Raw genomic sequence first — 10,212 nt, forward strand, 5'->3', positions numbered from 1 at the left:
TTGCAGACCCATGTTTCCATTTCACATATCTCACATGGTGTCTTTCCTCATGCCTCAGAGCATTGCTCCAAGCTCCTTCTTATTTCAAAGGCATTTTGATAACCAAAAAGGACATGGGAGATGCATGTGGGCCAGGAGCACCTGGAATCCTTGAATCAATGTATCGTGTCTCATTGTTTTCATTACTGTCTCAATTTTGCTTTTCCAATTGGGAAGGAGGCCAAAATGGAAAGGTAAAAATAGAATGTGTGTTGGGAAAGGGAGATCTTGATCCCATGGGTTACTTACAATACACGGCTTTGCCCTATCCCTGCTTGTTATGTGGGCTGCAGGCCAAATATTTGGCTGATAGAAATCTGCATAGTTCCAAAACGCTGCATTAATTTACGTGCCTTATTAGAACACAATTGAATAAGAGCATATTTGTCTTTAGTAAACATCTGATAGCATGAGAAATCCAGCCATATTTTCAGAGAAGCTACCCTAGCTCCAGCCATGATATTTATCAGAGCAAGCAAGAACAGCCACACAATTTTGCATGTCTGGCTTTCTTCTTGAGCCTGTCTCCTTTTTGGGTTAAATCACGTCATACCCAGGAAGGTTTGGAAGGATACCAAAAAATAATGCGCTATCGGGGTAATAATTCAAATTTAGTACCCTCTGACAAATAAGGGGGGGAAATGAGTGGTTCCACAGTTACTTCCAGTGCTCATGCATTTGTGCAAGGCTTTACCCAATTGCCTAGTCATTTTGACCTTAAACTCAGGATCACTGCTTGGGACAGTGCCAATTTTACCAATTTACCCGGGTGGTGAGAGTGACTTGTATATTCTTTTACCATTATTATTAGTGTTGCTATTTTCCTTTTCTGATATTGTTCTACTAAACTGTCTTTATTTCAACCCACAAGTTTTGCTTTTTTTTTTCCTTTCCCCTCCTTTTCTCCCTCTTCTCCCTCCCCTTCTTGGGGTGGGCGGAAGGGGGGCAAGCAAGCGCCTGCGTGGTCCTAACTGCCAGCTGGGTTTAAACCATGACATGTACTTAAGGTGCTGATGTGTATAATGATGAGGAGGGCAGTTCTGCCTGGCGTTCCGCTGACTTATTCTAGGTTTGCAGGGTTTTTGAGTCTGACAAAGCTAGTGACCTTGCTGTTTTCATAATTAATCTCTCATATATTGTAAAATATGTTGTAAAATGCAAAGTTGAACAGTACTGTAAGTACTTAGTTGTTATTGTCTTGTCTGCAGTGATTTGACCCTTATAAAAAAATGACGAAGGGCTCACTAGAAAACCCTGGAAGTCAGAATATGTGACTGTAATTGTGTATGCCTTGATAAATGCCTAACAGTTTCTTCCTGTAGTAAACCTTAATCAAGCTAATTCTGCAATGGCAGCTTTACGCTCTTACTTAACAAGGTCTTTCTGAAGCTACCTGAGGAAGGAAATTGAAGCTTAGAAATAATCTTTACTTTGGGCCTGGTAGTCTAGTTGCAAGTCCAGATCTGGAAATGGGTTATTTCAATGTTTAAAGAAGGTCTGATGTGGGGATTGGTTTAAACCCCTCTCAGGTTCTTTACCTTGATGAGACTGTGTCAGGCTCAGTGGCATAAAGACTCTTCTGACCACGTTGTTAGTAGGTCAAAGGCGGTAGAAACTAAGATTTGCCTTGTCTCACCAGGGTTTTTTTAAAGCTTTGTTATGAATTTGAAGCTGGGGAGAAGTGTCTAGTTACCAGCTTCAGACATACGGGTCTGCTATCCACACACCAGCTACAACATGAACAGTGTGGCCTCGAAGCTGGCACGCTGAGGCTTTCCTACCTTAAAAATCACACCATTTTATGTGTAGTGGCATATGGCACACTCTGGGAGTGCTATTTGAACTCAAAAAAAGCAACAGAAACATATTACATTGTTATACTTCACTCCAAAGCATAAAGCCATTCTGAGAGGAGTGTATTGCAGGGGTAAAAAACATACAGACAAAAAAGGCAGTGAGGATGTTCTTCCATTTAAAACTTTCTCTGATTAAGGAGCATGCAAGATGTCGGATTTCTGTTCTTATTCTTCACTGAATAAGGAAGGAATAAATTCTTTCCTGTGAGTACCATACTGGCTGATTATTTCTTAAGTTCAGAGCATTGCGTTCAAATAATAAAGTTCTAGTACGGAAAAGCAGCAGCATGTGCTTTTGGGTCTCACTGCAGGATCCAGTTGACGTAGACCGGCACAATGACTTATTCTGGGGACTGTTCTTTCGAAGACAGCATCAGGACCTCGTGTGCCAGTGGCACTTGTGAAAGAGGCTATGCCATTTGCAAACTAGGCACTCTTCAGAAATTCAGAAGGTGCCATGCAAGCAGATTATTTATCTGCTCAGTGTGCAGGAACGCAGGACTTTCCATCATCTGGTCAAGGAGGAAGTGGCCTCTTCAGTACTGGAAATAACTGAAAGTTCCGAGCGTGAGGATGCTGCAGTAGTTTGTAGGATGCTACCTCCTGTGAACTGAGCTGGCCTGGAAAGAATGCTAAATGTGCCCGATGAGAAGCTCTGCTCAGTTAACCTGAACTTCAGGGTGAGCCGAGCCTCCTAGCAACTGCTACTGTCATTTATTGGTGGGCCCTACCAAAGCCAATGGAAAACAATGTCTCTGTGCCAAGTTGCTCAGAGAAGTGAAAGGCAGAGAAACATGGTGGTGCCCAGAGTAGGATTTGCATAATCTTGCGCATCTGTGACAGGGGTGGTGGACACCTTTTACTGGCCCCATGGAGACCATGCTTGGTATCTGGGTGAATGACTCTGCTCTTCACATTGTGTAGGATAGCATTTTTGTGACAAAATTTGGCAGCGTTGAGGTCACAGACAAATGCTATTTGTCTGCATCGCCATTTGTCTGTTGTCATACAGATATATTGTACAGGGAATCGCCTGTTGTTCACCATTTGTTCAGCACTAACATAAATGGAGTTCTGGCCTGCGACTGAGTTTCCCTTGTGCTGTCATCATACAAATAAGGAAACAGTAATATTAAAAAGAGGGGGGACAAACGCGTTGTCTTGGGTAGACCATGTTGGATATTCCAGCATGTTTCAGGCTGTGCTCAGCACCTTGCAGGATTTGGCTGTGCATGTTTTGGTGTCTGATTATTTTTTTTTGCCTTTGGGAGGGGAGGTAAGAGGCCTTCACTGCTGGGCCAAAGCATCTAATGCATGTATTTATATATTCTACAGGACTAGAGATTTCAGCAGGCTACCAAGCATTTTCTGATTAATGGAAGTACAGTAGTGATTTCTGTAAAAATTCCATGAAGAAAGCAGTTGGCTGTAGGGACGTTGTAAAATTCTGCCTGCAGGACAGACTAATTTGAAACTTTCTATGTATGTGGCAACCTGCTGTAATTAAGGTATCACAGCAGAGGTAAATCTAGGAATCCAGACGTGGCTTCTGTTGTTAGACTTGTTAGAGTAATTGAATGGATTGGCTTGGGTTTTAGTGCAAAACAGAAGGGCCTCTAAACAGTGCTTCTGTCATAGGGGTTGAATCCTATTTTGTAAAAGTAATAAACTCTACCCTTATGAGTAACGTAAGTGGTGATATAACTGCATTAATGGCAGGTGTTGTGTAAATATTTCAGTTTAGGAAAATTATGCTCCTAACTTACATTATGTAATGTCATTACCAAAATTCAGGGTTTTCTAGGAACTGAAAGGTGGAATCCAGGTCGCACTGGGTTATGCTTGCAATGCGTTTAGTCTCTCAAGCTTTACAGGCCTTCAGATGTAGCTGTCCAGGTGAAAAAAAGCTGCAGTGACCCACAGGTTTTATAAAAATGTGGGAGGTAGAGGCTCTTAGTATGACAGCCCTCCACTTCTTTCCTTCCCCTCAAAATATTTCAGGAAGGCAGAAACTATAATTGGCTTGAATTTTACTGAGTAGCTGCCTTGTGTTACAGTTTATCACATCAGGGTTTTGGTAAGACACCGACCATGATCAGAAGTGTCTCTGTGTAAACCAATTGCAGAATAAGCCATTGTCTTTACTGTGCTACAGAATTAAGTTACGGAGCCCATTTCAATTAAATATCTACAGAGTGGAATAAATCCTCACTCTGATATAAGTCACAGCAAAATGCACAAAAAAACCCCCAAACAACCCTCTGTATATGCCACTGGTTGATATGCTGGTGTAAATAGCTATTTCCTGAAAAGAGGTTGTAGCGAGGGGGCTGTCGGTCTCTTCTCACAAGTAACAAGTGACAGGACAAGAGGAAACGGCCTCAAGTTGTGCCAGGGGAGGTTTAGATTGGATATTAGGAAAAAATTCTTCACCAAAGGGGTTATCAGTCATTGGAACAGGCTGCCCAGGGAAGTGGTGGAGTCACCATCCCTGGAGGTATTAAAAAGACATGTAGAGGTGGTGCTGAGGGACGTGGTTTAATGGTGGACTTGGCAGTGTTAGGTTAACGGTTGGACTCGGTGATCTTAAAAGTCCTTTCCAAACTAAATAATTCCATGATTCCTCACTTGCCCTGTTTATTACAGAAAACTTGCAAGTATTGGTAAATGCCAAAATGGTGTCAATAATCTAAGTTAACAGAAGGTGAAAATGAAGTGTGAGTTCCTCAAAGCCATGCAAAGAAAATGTGACAGAGAGGACTAGTTCTGACTCTCAAGTCCTATTTTCAAGCCATGAGCTCCCTTCTTTGCATAGGGTTGAAGTATAATGGAATATCTCCCCTAGGTAGTGGAAAGACTTCTTTTTCCACGCTCGTGTTTGCCAAATTGTTGCAGATGATTAATGAAAAGCTGAAGGTGATGTCCCCTACCACTGAAATAGCAGAATCCTGAAGGGGACATCTGTCCACTGTCTTCAATACCTATATACTGATTCTCTTCTCATTCAGCTTTATACAACCTTAATTCCACTGAGCACATAGAATTAGTTTAGACTTACACCAGAGGTGAACAGAGCCTGAGTCAGACCTTTGGAAGTAGGTAACAGGCATAAGAACCCATGACTTTAAATCATCCATATTACTGTGCTAAACCTGATTACCCTCTAGTTAAGTAGTCACAGTGGACACAGTTGTGATTTATATCCTCAAAGAATGTTAGGAGGACGAGGCAGCAAGAGCCATGCTTCATCTCAGGGCCAACTTGCAGTAACCTGAGTAAATGGGAGCCATCGGAGTTGCTGCAGTTGTAATCTCAGTGGTGCACCTGCACAGAGAACACGGCCCATGCTGGAAGGCACAAACCAGCTTTGTGCAAATCCTTCTGCAACTAGAGGGGAGACCCAAGAGAAAATCACAGGCAGTTGCTTTGTGCAATGTTGCCACAGACTTCTCAGGGGGAGTTCCATGGAGGTATGCTAGCATCTGTGTGCACAGAGACCCTTGGAGAAAAGGCAGGCAGCTCAAGCATTTCTGGGTCCTATCCTGTGAGATGCCACATATCAGATTGGGTAACAGGGCCACGCGCATGTATGCCAATGTCTTGCAGCAGGGAACAGGCGATGGCTGTGTCCAGAGACAGGGTGGCTTTCAGGAGGGCTCCTTCAAATTCAAGACCTGCTTAAAAGGCTTGCTGTCTGTGGCTTCTGCGCAGCACAGATGCAGTTATGCATGTGTCCCCTCAACTGTGCTGGCCTTTGGGCAACAATGCTGAGTCTGTAACTCACTGCAGGCCACCGCTTTTCGCTCCTCGGTTGGCCTGGGCTTTAACTGTAGAATGTCGTGTGGAAGGAGTAATCTCAGAAGGTCTCATAAGGCAGATATTGTCTGCGAGGTGGGGACTGAAGACTGTGGCTTAACACTGACAGCTGCTGAGGGTGCCACAGAACAGAACTGGAAAGGACTGCAGTAAGTGCTGATTCTGGAGGTTAAAAGGAAGGAGTGGAGGAAGGCTCTGTGTGGAACCTCAGCCTGTTCTAAGGGAGATAAGTAATATGATGTCAGCGCTCACACTGATGTAAATCTTGTGAGAGAAAACAGACCCACGGCCCCAGAAGATCTGTGACAAGAGCTGAAAGCCGCATTTTGAACTCCTCATCCTGCTTTGCTCACAATGCAAACAAAGGCAGCAGTTGTGAGTCTGAGCTTTTTTCTGTTCCCCACCCTGTGCCTCGCAGGGGAGAGCTGAAAGGAAATTCCATCCCGTCCCATAGAGCTTCCCAGTTCCTGAAAACAGTGACAGAGATGGGTAGGAGGTGGAGGCTAACAAGATAGGAAGGGTGTCAGATTTTAAAAGCTTTAAAACTTTCAAAAACCTTGAAAGAGATAGCTGGATACTCCTCTCACACCTTCCAGATGGTTACACCAAGTGAATGTCTAGATCAGATCCAAAGTGTTAAAAAATTCCCTCAGTGATTTATAGAGATGTTGTGAGACCCCCATCCAGCGTAGCTCATCCTTCTTCCCTAAATTCAGTGGAGCCTTTCCAGTTCATGCACATTTAAGAAGTGACCCGTTAGATCTCCAAAGAAATCACCCCCAATGTGCGTGGGCATTATATTCTTGTCACCGTTTGCCATTGAAATACGTGTCAGCATACTCCTTAAATGCATTCATTCTGGCAAAATGATACTATAGTTACGCGTGTATTTGTAATACCACAGCGCTATTAAAATATCACGAAAAGCAGCTTGCTAGGCAGTGGAAGTAATCTGTGAACACCCAAGACTAAAAGGAAACAACTTTTTCACAAATCTGAAGCTCAAATGTGCATGTTAAAGGGAACCTCTGGAGCATGCAGAACTTGCCAACCAATATTGAGTTATATTTATTTTAGGTCCATTTTATGCCAGTGGTTGAGTAATCACCTGTTTTATCATAGCAGATAATCCAAGATGATGTAAATCCAAATGTTTGGATATAAATTTGCTTACTGTGTTTACAGGAGTGGGTTCAATAGTTTGGATGAAGCTTAATTTGGATGATCTTGTGGTCTGTTTGATGTGCCAAATTTTTACTCTCAAACCACTGGGAAAGCAATTTAGATCTTAGCACTGCAAATTAAATTATTTTAGTCTAGTAACATTGTACTAGAGCACTGAGTTGATGTCAGAGATTTGAATCACTGGGGAGAAAAATTTATGGCAGTGGATCAGTGCAGATCTGCCAGAACAGCTACACAGATTTTCACAAAAACACACACACATACGCAAAACCATTGGCATTGAGCTTTAATGTGAAATAAAGCTTGGAACATTTAATAGCTTATGTAATACAGTGTTATTTCCTGTCCCTCACTCCAATGAGACAGACTTCTTTCTTTTCTTTCTTCCCTTTCCCCTTTCCCATCTTCGCAGGAATCTTAATGGCCTTGTGTAAGTGTTTCTACTCTCTGTGTAGAAATGCAAATATGATGAACTTCCCCGGGTAAGGCTGGCAAAACGATCGTGCAACTGTTGCATACGCTAGCTGTTCTACTGGGCACAGATCAGTTTTCAAAAGGATTAGTCATACTTGCACGAGGATCGGTGACTCATATTGCTCTGCTCCGTAGTTTCTGACCAGGACCACTGAAGTCAGTGGATTTACCCAGAAGACAAAATGGGCATTTTGTAGCCTGTTGTACGTTATCACGCCTGGTGGGGCACCAGATGGAAAGAGCTCAAACGTGTTTATCAAAGCCTGTGGTGAGCACGTCGGACTGGCATTTATTTAGAGGCAAACTCAAAACTCCTCTATATGTGAATTGAGCGTATTTTGTTCTGGACTAAAACATTTTTGTTTTTTTCCTTAGTTTGGTGCTTGGCGGTACCACTTTTCAATTACGGTTTTTTCCAAGCAGGACCTTGCTTTAAGACAGCTAAACCGGCTGTTTGAGATGGGCTGTGGAATGTAATATGTTCCATGGATGCTGGTTGGCTTGCAGGGTAGATTAGATACTCCAGACATGCCGTTAAGACCCTTACAAAAAACATGCGATATTGCTACAGAAATTGTTCAAACTGTTGTATTACTGTGGGCTGTAGTATTTGGACCATTGCTAACGGGATAGTAACAGGGTTATTGTTAAGTCAGGTTTTCCTGGGTGTTTCCTCTTCTCCTGTGGGGAGATTTTGCCAAATAGGATTTTGAGGATTTTATAGTCCTTGTCCAGGCTTCCCGCATGCCAACTACCTACAGTCAGGCTGTCCTCCTAGAAATCCTGGATGTAACCACAGCAGATTTTTAATATTATTTGTTCATCCTCCCCATGACATCCAGCCAAGCCATGTTACCAGCTAGTTTAGCTGGAACTGTATGTTCTTCAAGGTTCTAAATCATGTCTGAAGACATGGTAACTGGGGCCTCTTTCTTGCTGGCAGAAGAGAGTTTATTTCATCATAGTGTTTATGATGAACACTTATTTCGTAAGTGTTCATGGAAAAATGTCAAGAAGCCTCATTTGGAGAAAGGGAGGAAAGCAAACAGTTTGTTGTAATGAAATGACATGGTGCTGCTGTTCTAGGACAGTTTTTCTTTCTGTCTAGTGCTCCAGATTGATTCTAAAAAGGGGTAAATACAAGCGCTCAGGGAAGTATTGAGACCCCATGAACAGAAAAACACACACGCATCTTGGTCTTTGGGCTGTGGCTCAGACCTGAAAAGAGGTCCTTAATTGCTTGTACTTCAAAAGAAATCTTATTTCCCAATATGATTTTATTGAAGAAAAAGAGCATCAGATACCGAGACAGAGAGGGGGAATGAAAGCTGAACATCAAATTCCTAGTGATTTGGGCATCAAAATCTCTTAGGTAAATTTAAGCTCTGAGAAGCTGAGTGTCGTCTTTCCATCTTTGAATCGTATCATTTGGTTCGGGCTTCACTTCTGGTCTTCGCTTACAATGCTATCTGTTTTGAGAGGCTTTTGGAGACTAATATATTCTCATGCTGCGTACAGCTGCAAGAGCTCAAAAGGAGGAGATTCCAAGCGGGAACAGAAAGGCGGGTGTGGTTTTACACTGCTGAAGTATGAAGGCAATTCCTCATTTGTGGCAGGGCAGAGAGACAGACAGTGAAAGTTATACTTTAATTTGCTGTGAGATTAGGAACTATCTGAATTGTTGGTATCCTAACCTGTACTGTAAATTGTTCTAAATGCATGAATGAGAGATAGTTTTAAAAATACTAGGTTTTTATTATTTTTCTATGGTTGCTGAGTCTGGAAACAACAAAAGAATTTTATTTTCTTGGCTCTGCTAGACCCCGCTGGGAGTGGGTTGAAAATTTTCTTTTAAAACACCTTTTGTCAGAAAATTGAACTTTCAACTAGATTAATAGTCTGTGAAAAAGTATAAGCTTTCCTTAGTTATTAAAAAATATTGTAAAAATGGGAATATTGACCATGGAGAGAGGAATATTTTCCAAAGAATTACGGTATTAGTACCAGTAGCTAATAGCTGGTAGCTGTCAACTTTAATATTAAACACACACACACACACGTGTGTATTACTGTTACATAAGGTTGTATATGTTAAGAAATTGCCTATGAGCAAGTGATAATTGACTTGTGTTATTATTGCTTTGTGGTTCTACACATACTTAAACCCTTGGCAACCTGGAGGTGGGGTTAAAAGTCGAGGCAGAATTTCTCCAGCTTTCCCTCCTCATTTTAGATTTACAGGCTCAGCTATTTGCTGCTGCATGTTAAGAGAACAACTGTTGACAAATGTTAAATGATGACCTCTTTCCGTATGAAAGCAGTCATTATAGACTTTGGCATTTTCCTACAGCAGTGTTTCAATGCTGTAAAATAGGTCCCACAAAAGAGTCTGGGGTAAGAGATGGGGAGGGCAGAGATAAGTTGTTATTTAAAGTTATTAGTAGCTTAGATAAATGCGTGAATATTACATACAAATATATGCACTTACACATGTCCACAGAGGAGTGTACATTTGTACCTACAAAAATTAGCAAATGCAAAAATCTTTAAATTACAGTGTGCATCTTTGTTCTGCTTCACTTCTGGGGAGTTCTGACGCAGACCTGCAGGGATTATCTCTGTGGTGTTCTGCAAACATCTGGGAGTCTAGGCATGCTCATAAATGTGTGTGTAAGTGAATCAGTTTTGCATGTGAATGCAGTGGTCCTGAGAGAAAGAGGCAATGGTTCAGTAATATGGTAAATCTTGTATGGCACCAAAAAAGCTGTAGCTACCTGACATAAAGTGCTGAACGCATACAGGCTAACTCTGATGGTGCTTAAAATATCTTCCAGATTCCCTT

The sequence above is a fragment of the Rissa tridactyla genome, chromosome 7, assembly GCF_028500815.1.
Source record: "Rissa tridactyla isolate bRisTri1 chromosome 7, bRisTri1.patW.cur.20221130, whole genome shotgun sequence".
Classification (NCBI taxonomy): domain Eukaryota; kingdom Metazoa; phylum Chordata; class Aves; order Charadriiformes; family Laridae; genus Rissa; species Rissa tridactyla.